This window comes from Mastigoproctus giganteus, chromosome 7, assembly GCF_048544385.1.
Source record: "Mastigoproctus giganteus isolate SK-2022 chromosome 7, ASM4854438v1, whole genome shotgun sequence".
Classification (NCBI taxonomy): domain Eukaryota; kingdom Metazoa; phylum Arthropoda; class Arachnida; order Uropygi; family Thelyphonidae; genus Mastigoproctus; species Mastigoproctus giganteus.
This window is the reverse complement of record NC_143581.1, coordinates 108,526,587-108,544,334: the sequence shown is the minus strand read 5'-3', so window position 1 is coordinate 108,544,334 and position 17,748 is coordinate 108,526,587. Positions and strand designations below refer to the sequence as shown.

General features: G+C 34.0%; 1 protein-coding gene across 1 annotated transcript in view; it reads left to right on the top strand.

Annotated features, from left to right (window-relative positions):
- LOC150083140 (ATP-binding cassette sub-family C member 12-like) overlaps positions 1–17,748 on the top strand; it is a 66,914-nt gene that overhangs the window by 41,967 nt on the left and 7,199 nt on the right. The gene's annotated exons all lie outside the window — the stretch shown is intronic.

The following is a 17,748-nucleotide window of genomic DNA, read 5'->3' as shown; positions in this document are numbered from 1 at the left end:
TAATAGAGATAAAAATTATAAAATAAAAATTATACAATAAAAATTATAAAATAAAAATTAAAATTATAAAAAAAATTAAAGAATTAAAAATTAAAAATTGGTACATGATCAGGTGTAGCCCCCTGATGAAATACCTGATCTATGTACCAATTTTTAATTTTTAATTCTTTAATTTTTATTTTATAATTTTTATTTTATAATTTTTATTTTAATCTCTATTACCCTCCCCTCTTTTTCTTTCAGCTTTTGTACATATGATTGGCCTGTTAATTCGGCATTAATTCAGATTTAATTCTACTTAATTTTATATAGGTTCTTAACATTCTTTTTCTCTTTTTTTCTTCAACTAGGCTCGGCATTTTGTGTTTAATAACTTCTCCATCTATATTTATTTTTATTTTATTTTACTCAAGGTGTGGTGACACTTTTTTATATATATATATATGTATATATATGTATGCAATTTGCCAGTTTGTCTAGATTCAAATATTCTAAAATTATAAACTCCAATACTCTAATATTATAGAAGCAATCTGTGTTAAATTTAGCAGCAAACTGGCAGAATAACCGCTAGCCCGACAGATAGCAGTTAATCAAAAATAATGAAAGTGAGTGCCAACTAATAATTTTTATTAACGAAAATTATTTATGTAGTGAAAAGGAATGGCTTTTTCCAAATTAAGGTGAATAGGGCGAAGAATAAGGATTGTAATAGATCTCAATTTCCCTCGAATTGCTCTAATAGATTTTGAGGTATAAAATTTTAGAGTCAGCAAGCAGAAAGCAAAAGCAAAGAAAAAGCATATTATGTAGATACTTCGGATTTACCGGGAGCATAACTGCCTGTCCCTGTAGTAGGGATCCTGGTATTACAGTATGTAGTGATATTTGAAGTAATTAAGAAGAAATTATAGAAATTATACTCTCGGTTTACGAACAAGTTCTGTTCCAAGACGTTCGTTATACATTTTGTTCATTATGTGTATCTTGCATTCCTGAGCTTTACAATACAGTACAGTACATATGTATATAGAGTATTCACCTGGAGACTGGGCACCTGCGCGGTGATCTGATTGAGGTGTACAAGGCCTTGAATGGGTTGAGCACGCTGAATTCTGATGGGATCCTTCCACTTGTTCAGATTACAAACCTAAGGGGGCATAAATTCAAATTAAGAAAGGACAGATGTAGAATAGATGTGCAGAAATATGCCTTTAGCCAGCGGGTGGTTAATTGCTGGAACAAACTTCCATCTGTCGTTGTGGATGTTGATAGGTTGAATAAATTTAAGGAGGAAAGTGAGTGCCAACTAATAATTTTTATTAACGAAAATTATTTATGTAGTGAAAAGGAATGGCTTTTTCCAAATTAAGGTGAATAGGGCGAAGAATAAGGATTGTAATAGATCTCAATTTCCCTCGAATTGCTCTAATAGATTTTGAGGTATAAAATTTTAGAGTCAGCAAGCAGAAAGCAAAAGCAAAGAAAAAGCATATTATGTAGATACTTCGGATTTACCGGGAGCATAACTGCCTGTCCCTGTAGTAGGGATCCTGGTATTACAGTATGTAGTGATATTTGAAGTAATTAAGAAGAAATTATAGAAATTATACTCTCGGTTTACGAACAAGTTCTGTTCCAAGACGTTCGTTATACATTTTGTTCATTATGTGTATCTTGCATTCCTGAGCTTTACAATACAGTACAGTACATATGTATATAGAGTATTCACCTGGAGACTGGGCACCTGCGCGGTGATCTGATTGAGGTGTACAAGGCCTTGAATGGGTTGAGCACGCTGAATTCTGATGGGATCCTTCCACTTGTTCAGATTACAAACCTAAGGGGGCATAAATTCAAATTAAGAAAGGACAGATGTAGAATAGATGTGCAGAAATATGCCTTTAGCCAGCGGGTGGTTAATTGCTGGAACAAACTTCCATCTGTCGTTGTGGATGTTGATAGGTTGAATAAATTTAAGGAGGAACTGGACAGGCATTTGGAGGAAATGGTGTGATTTTTTTTTTTTTTTTTTTTTTTTTGGCTGATGCTGCATAAGCTTATACACTTGCTTTCTTGCATCACATGCCACTACTACTAATACGTATTGTGTACATTAGCAGCCATTTTAAAGCATTAAAACCATGTACTAAACATCGAATGGTCTATACAATACATTTTATTATAATGTATGTTTGCGTTATAGTTTATTGTATACGATGCATAACATAAAAATGAAAAAACAAGATATCTTACTTGTTAATTTTAATTAAAAACATGAAGAGTTACAAAATAGAAATAAAGAAAATGAGTACAGTACTAACATAATATATGTACTCCACATACATATGTACTGTATTCAACTTTTACTCGTCAATATCTTCATCAGAGTTCAACATTTTCCACATAAGTGACACTAGGTGCAGATGAGGTAGATGGAAGGGTGTCTGATAATGAAGAAACAGATAGGTTTCCACTTTTCTAAAATATATTTTTATAGAAGATTGCTCAATTAGTTTCTTTTTTTCTTAAATCTCACTGTAGCATGCTAGACAGTCTTAAATGCCTCTTTTCACTTTTGGAATTCTTTCCATATATGCGTCGTCTTCTTCAAAGATTGCCGATCCCTCAGAAATTGATTTAAAAGCTGCATCCATTTTCTTACATGAGAAAACAGTCTACGTGGCGTGACATGTAAACCAATGTTTTTTTACTGGCTAGATTAGTTTTATTAACCAAGAACAGTTCAGTATAATTATCATATAATAATTTTCTGATAATTATTGTAATAAATGCATTTTTTTAAAAGTTTATTTATTTAAATCTTACAATTATGTACACTGTACGTTTGGCATTTCATTTTATAAGGAACTCTTATCTATTGGCAACTTTAATAAGAAATTTTGAATGAATTGTGATGTTCGTTGTAGAGAATGTTTGTAAATCAAACGTTCGTAAACCGAGAGTTGCTTTTGTGTGTATGTGTTAAGAGTAATATGGAAAGAAAGTTAATAAATTGTAACAAAATGACTAATACTTATGGGCCAACGCATTTGCAACAGCAATGATGCATTACGACCATATATAAAATATGTTGTATACAAAATATAGCAATTAATATTGAAGACAATACCAAGATAGATTTATAGAAAATGCAAGGGATAAAGTAAGGTTAGTAAAATAAAAAAAAAAAATATATATATATAAAAAAAAAAATATATATATATATACAAAAAAAAAAGGGAAAGAGGAGAATATAAATTAAAATATATATACAAAACTTATCGCTATTTATCCACAACCTTCGTTGACTTCGTTTGGGGCCAACCACCCAGACTGAAGGCAAAAAATGACAAAGAGTTCTCTGTTTCTGTAATGATCAATATCTGCTAAGTTATATGAAATAATAATAGTAATAAATTTAGAGATTAATTAATTTGAATCTAAACCAATAAAAGGTAGTTAACAATTTTGGAATCAAAAGAAAGATAATATAAAATATTAATGCAAGCACATATTGAATATCGTTGACCCAACAGAGAATGTAATTTAATAATTATAATAAGAATAAATTTTTTAAAATAATAAGAGGAGTTTACCTCAATATAGTACGTAGAACACTTCCGTATGATACCCTCCAGAAATTAAAACGGAGAAAACAAAAAAATCAACAACTTACCGGTACAATAGAGTAAAATATAAATAATTAAATAATTAAAAAACCAATTTAACACAATTCAAATCAATTTAAAACAATTAAAAATCAAATTAACGCAATTAAAATTATTATTTTACAAATATTATTATGAACATATTGAGTATTACAGCTCTGATTCATACTATCTAATAAAAATAAATATCTACTGTATCCAAGACGTGATGTAGTAACAACAATAATCATCATAAGAGAAATGCAAATCCCTCTAGTGAGTTAATATGCATGTGGTGACCCCTATGTGATGGGTGTGGTAAATGGCCAATTAGGTAAAATTAAGTTAAAAAAAAGAGAAACATGTAGATAGTAAGTTAAATAAAAACTAATAGAGTAGGAATAATAGTACCTGAACTCAATGAAGACAAAAATATAGTAGTACAAATAAGTAGTTTCTCCTACATCTTCGGATTACCCTAATAATTTTGGAGAAATAAGAACAAAGAGTGTAGCACAGCTAAAAGATGATGCAAGATATAAGTTGTAACTCGGGTAAGCCCGGGATTGCAAACCCGTTCCTATAGTTGGAACCTGAACTGAATTTGCATGTCACCTTAGCGTTAACTTAAGTATGTACAGTGTTATTATAAGATAAAATAAATGATACACTAATTTGCAGGCTGGTAGGTACTTGTTTTCTAAGCCGTAAGTCACCAAGAAAGCAAAGCGTATCCTATGTACATAATATACATGGCTCTAAATTCATAAATTATTGGAGCAATGAGTTCAGGAAATAATTTTTTGAAATTAATTATATCTATTGCCTTCCTGATTTTGAAGGAAGGCGATAAATATAAGTGGTATTTCAGGTAAGCGATAGGGAAATTATTATTTATCAACTTATTGTACAATGCTATTATGTTTGCTGCACAGGTTGTATTTTTATTGCAAATAGAAACAATCCTCAGGCATTGGGATAAAATGATATTTGCATGCACTGATTTCGATATATTAGATCTCCAGTTTGTAAGGCAGACTACATTGAAATTAAATGTGTCTCTTTTATTATATACGTTTACATCTATATTATTATGGAATATTTCTATATGAAGAGCCAGGTAATTTGCTATATTATCAGAACTATTAGTTTTTTCCAATACAAGTTCATCTGCGTATCTGAACATAAGTAGGTTTTCTTGGGATGTTCTTTCTGTTGAATTTAGATAGAAGTTTGCAATTATGCAGGATGCTGAACTTCCCATAGGGGTGCCACTTGTAAGTATAACAAAGTTCCGTCATATACATAATTATTAAAAATACATAAGCTTATTAAAGTATCCCAATTAGTTGAATTATACTTTATGGCATTTTTATGTTCCAAATATAGCTTTTGGAATTACTTAATGTAATTATTAACACAAATGACAGATTAATGCAAGAAGAGATTAGCATGTTACTATATAAAACGCTATAGCCATACGGACTGAATAACAAATTTAATCAAAAATACATGATTACTAATTTGAATGATATTTGTGTTTATAATATGTTTCAAATTGCCAAACTGGCCAATTCTAAATGCAAAAGAAAATATAGTAAATCTAAAACAGTTAAGAGTGATTGAGAACAGTTAGGGGATGTCATAGATTTATTTAAAATATGGGACACCGAACCTATAAACATTGGTATAATAGACTCTTCAGTATTAAACTTAGTGCACTCAAAGCCCTAAACATGAAATCTAATAATTATGTCTTTGGATCTTCTCACCTTATGCACATTATACTAGACATTGTTAAATTCAGAATTAATATTTTGAATATTAACAAGCAACCAGAAAACTCTATACTTGTCTTATATTTTCAAAATAAAATGATGGATAATTTGGATATACATAGAACTATTAACTTATGGAATGACTTGCTACCTATCAATAATTTGCATATTAATATCAGATATCAGATATGCTAAACCATTTGGTCTAAAAGCACGTAACTATAAAATAATAGCTACTAACCTTCACAATATTAACATTGGACAGGATATATGTGTTTGCCACAAGCCTTTTCTTAGATATGTAGATTATAATCATAACCACATTATAACTGCCGATTTAAATATAATCCCATATCCCAAGCTTAGAGATATTTTATCACTCGGTTTTAAGTTTTGACCCAATCTACCTGTTAATAAATCAACTTTTAAAAAACTGTTAACAAGATTTAACAAGATTTATTAGCATTAGCATTAGTAGAGGCATTTGATGCAAGAAAGCAAGCTTATGCAGCATCAGCCAAAAAAAAAAAAAAACCCACTTCCACTTCACCCCTCTGTTCGTTCAAAATACCTGTCCAGCTGAGCCTTAAACTTATTTAGGCTATCAACCTCCACCACAAGGGATGGAAGTCTGTTCCACCAACCAACCACCCGCTGGCTAAAGGCAAATTTCCGCACGTCTATCCTATATCTGTCTTTCCTCAATTTGAATTTATGCCCTCTCAGGTGATTTTTCTGAGCTAGAGGAAGAATCCCATCAGCATTGAGCATGCTTAAACCATTCAAGGCTTTATACACCTCTATCAGATCACCTCGCTGGTGCCTAGTCTCCAGACACTGTAATTTGCAAAACTTAAGCCTTTCTTCGTAAGAGCACCCCTTTGTTCCATTCACTAATCTTGTTGCCCTTCTCTGTACTCGTTCCAGCAGCTCTACATCCTTCTTGAAATGAGGCCTCCAGACCTGTATACAGTACTCTAGGTGTGGCCTGACCATCGCCTTATACAATGGAATAATCACCTCCTTATCCCTGCTGGAAAAATTCCTGTATATCATTGACAATACTCCATGAGCTACTCTTGCAGCCCGTCTGCACTGCTCAGAGAACTTCATATCTGCCTGCACAACCACCCCCAAGTCCCTTTCATTCTCTACCACTGTCAGTGTAGTACCACAGAGTTGATACGTTGCTCTGGGGTTGCTGTTTCCCATGTGTAGTACTTTACATTTGTCAATGTTAAACTTCATTTGCCACCTCTCAGCCCATCTGCTCAACCTTTCCAGATCCTGTTGCAGCAGCATAGTGTCAGTAGTGTCCTTGACAACCCTGCCAACCTTTGTATCGTCTGCAAACTTGGACATTAAGCCCGATATACCATCATCAATATCATTTATAAATACAGAAAACAATAATGGACCCAACACTGAGCCCTGAGGGACTCGCTAATAACATCAGTCCACGATGAGCAGTGTCCATTGATTACCACTCTCTGTCTTCTCCCACTAAACCACCCCTTTATCCATAGCAGCAATTTGCCTCCAATGTCACACTGCTCCATTATTAAAATATTGCATAAAATGTGCATACAAATATAACATACCTGTTGAGGCATACCACATGTGTCTGTTCACTATATTAAATATCATATGTAACAGATATAACCACTTGAAATTCAGACCGGATAATCTAAATAATACAAAATTAATAAATAAGCAGCTCAAAGAAATTTGTAATTACTCTGGTTGACAAAGCTGCTTGCAATTATGCAATTATTTGCATAGAAATTACATAGAAATTATTAAAAATGAACTGCAGTCCAGTAACACACACAGATACATAGTATCTTCCCCTAGTGTAATAATCAAAAAACTAATAGCATTGCATAAAAAATTAAAGTTAAACTACAATAACCTAAAATATCCATTTATATATGGTATACCTAAATTTCATAAATCACCTATTGCATTTAGATTCATATACATCATGTAGAGATAGTTATGCTAAAATTCCAGGTAAAACATTAGAAAAGTTACTTAAAACTATATTAAATACTGTAAATAAAACTATTACCATAAATAACTACTTACCAATTATAAATGCAATAAAACATAACAATATTCAGCAAATACAAACATTTGACTTTAACAGTTTATTCACTAGTATCAATCTCAACAATTTAAAAGATGTTCTCCAAAAGCTATATTTGGAATATAAAAATGCCATAAAGTATGATTCAACTAATTGGGATACTTTAATAAGCTTATGTATTTTTAATAATTATGTATATGACGGAAATTTGTTATACTTACAAGTGGCATCCCTATGGGAAGTCCAGCATCCTGCATAATTGCAAACCGCTATCTAAATTCAACAGAAAGAACATCCCAAGATAACCTACTTATGTTCAGATATGTAGATGACTTATGTGTGTTTAATTGTCCGCATTTCATTCAGAATTACAGAGATTATATACAGATGAACTTGTATTGGAAAAAACTAATAGTTCTGATACTATAGCAAATTACCTGGCTCTTCATATAGAAATAGTCCATAATAATATAGATGTAAATGTATATAATAAAAGAGACGCATTTCATTTCAATGTAGTCTGCCTTACAAACTGGAGATCTAATATATCGAAATCAGTGCATGCAAATATCATTTTATCCCAATGCCTGAGGATTGTTTCTATTTACAATAAAAATACAACCTGTGCAGCAAACATAGTAGCATTGTACAATAAGTTGATAAATAATAATTTCCCTATCGCGTACCTGAAATACCACTTATATTTATCGCCTTCCTTCAAAATCAGGAAGGCAATTAATATAATTAATTTCAAAAAATTATTTCCTGAACTCATTGCTCCAATAATTTATGAATTTAGAGCCATGTATATTATGTACGTAGGATACGCTTTGCTTTCTTGGTGACTTATGGCTTAGAAAACACGTACCTACAGGCCTGCAAATTATAGTAGCATGGCAAAATGTTGAGCGAAAAATAATAAATTAAACATAATAATTAATAAACAGGGAGGGAGAAGAAAAGGTAAGACTAAAAATTGTAGCAGAAAATCTCCAAATAAATTTAGAAAATCCAATTCAAAATAATAAATCAATTTTAAAATTTAGAGCCAATTACATAAGAATTTAGTGGTGCCCCCCCCTAGTAAGGTGCCAGTTCCAAATTATGCGAAATATCACAAATAGAGACTACACTAACTACAATGAAATAAAATAAAATAAAACCAAAATAGACTACTGGCATTAATTTTGATTTAATATTTAATATCAGTTATACGTTGGGCATCATGTGGAGGAATGTGCATTTTTGCTGCCTCTAATGATAGCTTTATATTTATTTTCGTTTTATATTTTGTACCATTTTTTTATTTTTAACTACTTCATTATGCTAATATATGTAAATAAAATGGTAGTAGCAGATTTGATGTGCTAATACTGCAACTGTACCACCATCTATAGTATTTTATTTATTTGTCTATATAAACTGGTTAAGCTTATATTGTGAGTGGTGTGGCTCTGTGTTGGAGTGCTAGTCTGTTCTATATTTATTTTTCACTGCATAAGGACCACCGCTATTCAAATCCTCTGCATTGGCAGTTCGATTGGGTGGCGTCTGATCCTTCGATCGGTTCGCCTTTGGGACGATTTGTCTAGCGATTGAAATACAGTGATTCCCTGACCATTATTGGCCTTGTGGTTCTCTGTTGATATGGGGCATAATGGTCAGCTATTTTGGTTTTATTTTATTTTTATTTCATTGTAGTTAGTTTAGTCTCTATTTGTGATATTTCACGTAATTTGGAACTGGCACCTTACTGGGGGGGGGGGGGCACCACTAAATTCTTATGTAATTGGCTCTAAATTTTAAAATTGATTTATTATTTTGAATTGGATTTTCTAAATTTATTTGGAGATCTTCTGCTACAATTTTTAGTCTTACCTTTTCTTCTCCCTTCCTGTTTATTAATTATTATGTTTAATTTATTATTTTTTGCTCAACAGTTTTGCCATGCTACTGGCATTAATTTTGATTTAATATATAATATCAGTTATACATTGGGCATGTGGAGGAATGCGCATTTTTGCTGCCTCTAATGATAACTTTATATTTATTTTTTTAATTTTCGTATTATATTTTATACCATTTTTTATTTTTTAATTACTTCACTTCATTATGCTAATATATATATATATAGTATATATATATATATATATTTTTTTTTTTTTTTTGTATAGTTTAAGTACAATTAGTAAAATAGGTAAGATATATTTCATATAGGATAAGCTGGTAGCTACTTAACCCTATAATAGCCATAACTGGTCCACGAGGCAAAACCTAGTAAAGGATGATCATTAGTCAAAGTAAAAGTAAAAATAAAACAATTAATAAACATAATGATAATATATATCAAGTCAATTATAGGTAATAGGACACATTGAAAGGAACTTTATTGAGGGCTAACCCTTTCAATATGTCCCCTACAATTAACCCGGCTATCAGTTTCTGATATCATCTGCCTGTTTAACATGGTCAAAAGGTAATTCATGCGACAAAAGGATAAGTATAATTAAAGTTAGACAATAATTTTGTTGTTAACAGGCTGGATGACTTTAGCCCGACTAAGACAGCAAAAGCATATATTAAGGAAGAAGATTTTTGCCTAATTGATTTTGCCTAATTAGTTTGGTTGTCTTAACGTAACGTTTTACCACAATTTAAGCATGTAGGAATTAGCCTTTCCACAGTCCGCTACTTTTCCATAAAATACATTATATTATCATATTTTGTTTCATTATACTTATGATATACCAGGATCTCTTTCTATAAGGGACGGGAAGTTACGCTCCCGGTAAAATCCAACATACATTTGCATTATAGCTTTCCCCTTACTTTTAACTTTTACTATCATATTCTATTTTTCTTACCTCATGAACTATTAGAGTAATTCGAGGGGGGATTGAGGTACTATTGCTATTCTTAAACCTTGAATCCGTTCTCCTTTTTTAGCTTATGCTCCTTTTGTACTTATTAATATGATATTAATTGAAGGATATTGGTTCTCATTTATTTCTCTTCTTCCTTAATATACGCTTTTGCTGTCTTAGCTATCGGTCGGGCTAAAGTCATCCAGCCTATTAACAACAAAATTATTGTCTAACTTTAATTATACTTATCCATTTATCGCATGAATTACCTTTTGACCGTGTTAAACAGGCAGATGATATCAGAAACTGATAGCCGGGTTAATTGTAGGAGACATATTGAAAGGGTTAGCCCTCGATAAAGTCCCTTTCAATGTGTCCTATTACCTATAATTGACTTGATATGTATTATCAATATGTTTATTAATTGTTTTATTTTTACTTTTACTTTGACTAATGTCATCCTTTACTAGGTTTTGCCTCATGGACCAGTTATGGCTATCATAGGGTTAAGTAGCTACCAGCTTATCCTGTATGAAATATATCTTACCTATTTTACTAATTGTACTTAAACTACATAAGTTATTTATTAATTTTCTATATTTTATATATATATTATTATTTTATTTTTACTAACCTTACTTTATCCCTTGAGTTTTCTATAAATCTATCTTGGTATTGTCTGCAATATTAATTGCTACATACAACATATTTTATATATATATGCGTGTGTGTGTATATATATAATTACTACTGTAAGAGTGTAATTGGTACCATATAGGTATTCAAAGTGTGTTAAAACTTTAGCATAAAAGTACTGGGCCAAAAGAACCAAGAAAGCCTAAGATAGCTTGTGCTGGTTTACTTCGTTATACCCTAGAAATAAACATATAATTAGCAATAAAATAGAATAGAATAAAAAAAATATAAAATAAAATATATAGAATAAAATAAAATAATGATTGTGTGGCTAATTATTGATAATTGATACATCGAATGGCACTCTTTTGAGGGCTGTCACCATTCAATATATCCCATCAATACTTAGCAAGGCTATCTGTTTCTGATCATTAGCTGCCTGTTTAACTAGGTCCAAATAATAAACATTAAGGCAATCTATAGCTCATTGAAAAAGTTGCACCTATATTTGTTCTTAATGCAGGAATTAATTTCACCTTTCATCCTAATTTCAGTTAGGTTTGGGAATTTCATTTCTGCTTTGTAATATATTTTTTACTATTTCATTTTGTTTGGTATTTTTACTGGTCATTCTAAATTTGAGAACCAGTAGCACCAGGTGGTACTACTGCATTTGGCTTTATAAATTAATAATTATTTATTATTATTATTAGCTATATGGTGCAAGGAATACTGAGGCTTATGCTGCACCAGCCAAAAAAAAAAAAAAAAAAATTCGGAATTACTCATAGAGGGGGAGAGAGAGAGAGAGAGAGAGAGAGAGAGAGAGAGAGAGAGAGGAGAGAGAGAGAGAGAAAGAAAACAAAAGTCAGATATAGAAGGGAATCACCAATAAAGAGAAGAATGATGATATCCATCTCAGGACTCTGGGTGTGCCAAGCCCATACTCACCAGATGTGAGCCCCTGGGGTTTATTTAATTTGTCTTGCAGTTACCTGAGCTGAGAGAGAGAGCAACTATCACTCTTTGTTTTATAATAGGTAAAATGTGCCTAAAATTCATTCTTTTATTACTTACTATATACAGGAATAGGGTGGTAAGCTACAAATTCCAATTTTTCTTTTGTTTTAATTGGATACTTTAATTGAATATTTCAGTATTGATAGTTTGCAATTTATTATTATATCAGATAGGTAGAATTAATTTAATTATTATAAAATTCTTACAAATGGTAATTTTTATTTAAATATTTAATTTATTTCCATATTTCCTTAATGCAATCTACAATTTATTAGCTTTAACCTTATTTGAGGCATATGATGCCAGAAAGCAAGCTTATACGCATCAGCCAAAAAAAAAAAAAAAAACCCTCCCATTTCATCTATCCAGTCACTCCAAATGTTTGTCTAGTTTAGCCTTAAATTTATTTAAGCTATCAACTTCTACAATAACAGATGGAAGTCTGTTCCAGCAGTCAACTACCTCTGGCTAAAAGCAAACATCCGCACATCTCTTTACAACTGTCTTTCCTCAATTTGAATCTATGCCCCCTCAGGTTCTTAATCTAAGCAAATGGAAGTATCCTGTCAGCATTTTTTATTTTATTGCTAATTTTAAGTTTATTTCTAGGGTATAACAAAGTAAACCAGCACAGGCTATATTAGTCTTTCTAGGTTCTTTTGGTCCAATGGCCTGTCTAGTACTTTTATGCTAAAGTTTTAACACACTTTGATTACTTATATGGTGTTAGGTGGGTTGGAAAACTGCTAGCTTGTGGGGGGATACACAGACTAATAGATTAACAGTAGCCGCTGGCAGAGATGAAAGTAATTCTTGCACTGCTTCTATTGGAATGAGTAGCAGCCTGGAAAACAAGGTGCAGGGGATTTGAGAGACTGCTGGGAGTCATTGTGGAACAAGCAACTACATGGGCTGTGTTAGGGTAGCTAAGAATAGGAACAGGTGCATGTAGGGCAGTGCTAGGAGTTTGGTAAATAAATTTGATGAATTTCAGGTGTTGGTCAAAACATCAAAGGCAGATATTGTTGGGATATTAGAGAGGCAGTGTCACACAGATATAAGGAATGCAAAACTGGAATTTGGGGAGTACAATGTATACAGGAAGGATAGGAAGGGGGGTTATGCTATTAGTTAAGAATTGAGAGTAGGAGTGTGTTATAGGCCTAGTGACTCTGATGAGTATAATAAACAACTGTGCAGAGAAATAGAGTGCAAGTAGATCAAAGTTTCTTCTAATGGAGGATTTTCATCTCCCAGATATTGACTGGAATTTGTGGGTTGATCACTCGCACACTAGCAAGGCTTTTGTGGATTTATTCGATGATTGTTTTCTACAGCAGCATGTTTGGGAGGCAACTAGAGGGAGTCATACTCTTGACCTGATTATCAATAGTGATCTTTATGCATTAAGAATCTGCAGATAAAGAAACCACTAGTTGGCAGTATCACAGTGTGCTGAAGTGGGATTTACTTAAAGAGGTAACTACTATCAGGGGTAAAGGGAAGGATCAATGCTTTCGTAAAGGCGACTAAGATGGTCTGAGGTGCCTAGTCTCCAGACACTGTAATTTGCAAAACTTAAGCCTTTCTTCTTAAGAGCAACCCTTTGTTCCATTCACTAATCTTGTTGCCCTTCTCTGTACTCGTTCCAGCAGCTCTACATCCTTCTTGAAATGAGGCCTCCAGACCTGTATACAGTACTCAAGGTGTGACCTGACCATTGCCTTATACAAGGGAATAATCACCTCCTTATCCCTGCTAGAAAAATTCCTGTATATCATTGACAAGACACCATGAGCTACTCTTGCAGCCCATCTGCACTGCTCAGAGAACTTATCTGCCTGCACAATTACCCCCAGGTCCTTTTCATTCTTTACCACTGTCAGTGTAGTACTACAGAGTTGATATGTTGCTCTGGGATTGCTGTTTCCCATATGTAGTACTTTACGTTTGTCAATGTTAAACTTCATTTGCCACCTCTCAGCCCATCCACTCAACCTTTCCAGATCCTGTCAGCAACATAGCATCAGTAGTGTCCCTAACAACCCTTCCAACCTTTGTATTGTCTGCAAACTTGGACATTAAGCTTGATATACCATCATCAATATCATTTATAAATACAGAAAACAATAATGGACCCAACACTGAACCCTGAGGGACTCCACTAATAACATTAGTCCACGATGAGCAGTGTCCATTGATTACCACTCTCTGTCTTCTCCCACTCAACCATCCTTTTATCCATAGCAGCAATTTGCCTCCAATCTGCTCCAATTTGTGCAGCAGTCTTCCATGTGCAACAGTGTCAAAAGCCTTTTTAAGATCCAAATATATAATATCAAAGTTATTCCCTGCATCCAGTTCTTTTGTGACTACATCATAGTATCCAGTCAAATTGGTTAGGCAAGACTTTCCCTTAACAAAACCATGTTGTGTCCGAGCTATAACTGAAGTCTTGTCTAGATGATCCTGCAGTGCTTCTTTAACCAGTGCCTCCATTCCTGGAACAGAAGTTAAACTTACAGGTCTATAATTATTTGTGTCAGCCTTTGATCCTCCTTTGTGAATGGGGTCACATTTGCACATCTCCAGTCTATGGGTACCTCCCCTGAGTCCAAAGAAGCTCTCATAATTATGGCTAAGGGTTTGCTTACTTCCTTTGCTGCCTCCTTTAATATAACTGGATAGATCCCATCCACCCCAGGTGCCTTTTTTGTGTTTATCCTCAACAATTTTTCCTCCACTTTACTCTCAGTTATTACAAAATCATCTAGATCACAGCCAGAGTTTACTTCACCTCTGGCATTCTCCTTCCTGAATAACTTATCATGTGTGAATGTAGATGCAAAATACTCGTTTAGTTTGTTAGCCACCTGAGCAGTATCCTCAACTGTTGAACTATCAATATCCAGTAGACCAATCTGATTCATCCCTTTCCTTCTGTAGTTTACATAGGTAAAGAACTCTTTTCTGTTTTTCTTTGCATCCTTTGCCGAGGATTTCTCATAATCTGCCATTGCCTGCCTAATCTCCTTTGTGACTTGGTTACAGACCAGCTTATATCTATCTTAGGCTTTCAATGTCACCCATTAATTTATATGTATCCCATGCATTTTTCTTCTCTGCCATATGTCTCATTAGTTCATCTGACATCCATTTAGGCTTAAACCTTGTACAATATTTCTTAGTTGGTGTGTAAAGCCTAGTAGCTTCCAAGATAAGTTCTTTGAATGCTTCCCATTTTGAATTTGCTGTTGGTAACATCATCAGTTGTCCCCACTGTATAGAATTTAAATACTGTCCCAGACCATCGTAGTCGCCTTTACGAAAGCAAAAACCCTTCCCTTTACCCTTGATGGTAGTTACCTCTTTGAGTAAATCCCACTTCAGCACACTGTGATCACTGCCACCTAGTGGTGCCTTTATCTGCAGATTCTTAATGCATGAAGAATCACTACTGGTAATCTGATCAATTACTCCCTCTAGTTGCCTCCCGAACATGCTGATGTAGAAAACAATCATCCAATAAATCCACAAAAGCCTTGCTAGTGTGTGAGTGACCAACCCACAAGTTCCAGAGGCACCTCCGTAGCCAGGTGGGAAGGAGCAGCAGTGCGTAGCACACGCTTCTTGATTAGACCGGGGTTCAAGCCTGTCACCACCAAATACGGAGGATGCAGAAAGGTCAGGGAATGACCACCGCATATTCCCGGAGCAATATGGCCTCAGTTGCTAATGCTCCTAAAAACCAAATAACAAACAAACAAACAAACAAAACAACACAAGTTCCAGTCAATATCTGGAAAGTTAAAATTCCCATTATAAGACATTCTGATTTACTGGCCCTCTCTATTTCTCTGCACAATTGCTCATTATACTCATCAAATTCATTAGGCCTATAACACACTCTTACTCTTATTTTTTCTTTCCCAGTTCTTATGTCACACTAAACAGACTCAACATTGCATTGTCCACCAACATTAGTTGGATGCACTTCCTTAGATTTTATGTATTTCTTAACTAACAGTTTAAAATAATTAAATGCACTTGGCATAATACTTTAAGAGTTTAATATCTGTATAATATCGGTGTTTAGATACACCATAGACACTCTTAAAAAACTACAAAGTAGTTGTTGTGGGCATCATTTGCTCTTTCTCTTATTGTGCTCTGCCGCAACACAAATGATGCCCACAACAACTACTTTGTAGTTTTTTAAGAGTGTCTATGGTGTATCTAAACACCGATATTATATAGATATTAAACTCTTAAAGTATTATGCCAAGTGCATTTAATTATTTTAAATATTATCTTATACACCTTTTGGCATCTCTCATATTGTGCGATTAACTTCACAACTGGGTCGTCATGTCTGCAATACTAGGGTACCTGCCCACCCACTGATGATAGGCCAATAGCCTTGAAACATGTCTGGGTGGTGGTACTCACTGAGAATAAGTAACAATAGTCTTCTCTATTAGTGAAGCGTTACTTATTTGAGGTAGTGCAGTATCATGGCAACTCGTCGTGAAGGCAGAGCACAATATGAGAAAGAGCAAATGATGCCCACAACAACTACTTTGTAATTAACTAACAGTATAACCCCTCCTCCCTTCCTGTCCTATCTATCCTTTCTGTACACATTGTACTCCCCAAATTCCAGTTCTGCACTGCTTATATCTGTGTGACATCACATCTCTGATATCTCAACAATATCTGTCTTTGATGTTTTGACTAGCACTTCAAGCTCATCAAATTTATTAACTATACTACTAGCATTGGTGTACATGCAAGTATACATGCACCTGTTTCTACTCTTAGTTACCCTAACACAGCCCATGTATTTATTTCTTCCACTATGACTCCCAACAGTCCTGGAAATCTCCATTGCCTTGCTTTCCATGCTGCTGTTCATTCCAATAAAAGCAGCGCAAGAATCATTGTTGTCTCTGCCTGCAGCCACTGTTAACCTTTTAGTATTTCCGCCATGCTAGCAGTTTTCCGACCCACCTAACACAGCCTCGATAGCATCAGCAAATATTCTTGTACCCTTTCTATTTAAGTGTACCCCATCCATGTAGAAGCAGTCTCTCCTGTCAACAAGCACAGACCAGGCTGAAAAAAAGTATGCCCCTTGAGCCTTGCACAATCTCTCCAGGGCCGAATTGATCGACAAGGCTCTCATCATCCTATCGTGTCAATGCAGAATTGCAGACACTTTCACATTCAACCCCAATTCTCGACTTTTTTTCAACGTTGACCTGTACTTGTTGAGTAAATCTGTAGACCTCTTACTCTTAATGTCATTAGTTCCAATGTGTACAACTTTATCACCTTTTGTGTCCTTAAAAGATGATATCTGCTCTACGATGTCATTAACGTTTGCCCCTGGCGGACATAACCTGGTACTGCTCCACCTATCCTTCTTGCATAGTATATTCACTGTCTCTCTGACAATAAAGTCACCAACAATAACTAGTTCCTTTGCGAGCAGCACATTCTGCCTTGGAGATTGCCTCTGTGTCGCCTGATGCACAGGAGTCAGCTCTGCCGTTGAGCTGGGCAGCTGAAAGATTTATGGGCCCCTCATATTAATTTCTTCGAGGGCGTTTACCCTACACCTCAAGCTTTCATAGACACCCATCAGAATGCTGAGGTAGTGCATACTTTCTTGACACTCTAGGCATCTAGCACCCAAAGACATCCTCCTT